We start from the raw sequence: 1197 nt of genomic DNA on the forward strand, positions 1-1197 counted from the left end.
TTTGAACATTGGGTCATGGAATTGGTTCACCATTCAAAAGCTAGATTATTGTTTTCAATCTACAGCTCAAAGGTCAAGGCAATTGTAAATATTCTATATTTTTAAACTATTTTCGTTATGTGGAGCATACGGAATAAGAAGAAAATGTTGTTCGATTGTTCATTTAGATCAAAATGTCGAAGGTCAAGGATGCATAAAATCATCAATTTTCATCCAATTGACTTACATTTTGAGCAGGGTTTGCATATTGGGTCACTGAAGCCTATTTATTGCTTTTGAGGTCAAAAGGTCAAAGTCTCCTAAAATTGTCAATTGTTTGTATTTGTTTTAGCTGTTTTTGTCATGTTTATCATTCAGAAGAAGTCTGAATACAAACGGACACGGACGGGATTTGCATTTTGAAATGGTTTCTATTTATTTATTTTATTACCCTCCGCTCGTGAAGCGAAAAGCAGGGTTGGACATTCGTGTGCGTAACTGCGTAAGTGTGGCGCATGTGTGTCTGCATTTAAAAAATTCATTTTCTCAGCAACCGTTGTTCCGATTGATACGAAATTTTACCACAAGAGTGCTACTGCCTGTATAATTTTTTTATTCATAATTATGACGTCATAGGTTACGCGGTACAGACGCATATTGGAAAAACGTTACACCTCGATATATCCGAAAAAGCTCAATGGAAAATATTGGAACATGGCTCATTGTGAATTACTCCCCATGGGGAATAAGACATATTAAGGATGATGTCATCAGTGCCTTCATTATGACGTTATAATTCGACGTTTGATCCTATCAGGCTGAAAAAAAAATTCTCTACAACTGTTAGTCCGATGGACACGAAATTTTGACCATAGTAGCGCCTCCTCCTTTATAATTCGTTAATGATAATTATGACTTCATCGGTCACGTGGTACAGGCGCCATCTTGGGAAAACCGAAGAATTGTTGCACCTCTATATCTCCGAAACCGCTCCATGGAAAAAATTTAAACGTGGCTCATTGTAAAGAACTCCGCATGGGGAATAAGTGTTTTTTATCGATGACGTCATACTTTGACAGGGACAACGCTTCGTCTGATCAGTTTCAAATTTATTGAGCGTGATCTACACAACAATTATATTAGAGAATATAAATTTATGATGTCATCGCTCATGTGGTCTGGCAACTACATTGGATCAAAGAAAAAAAACCCTTAAAC

Source organism: Myxine glutinosa, chromosome 9 (assembly GCF_964187855.1).
Source record: "Myxine glutinosa chromosome 9, kmMyxGlut1.1, whole genome shotgun sequence".
In the NCBI taxonomy this organism is placed as follows: Eukaryota; Metazoa; Chordata; class Myxini; order Myxiniformes; family Myxinidae; genus Myxine; species Myxine glutinosa.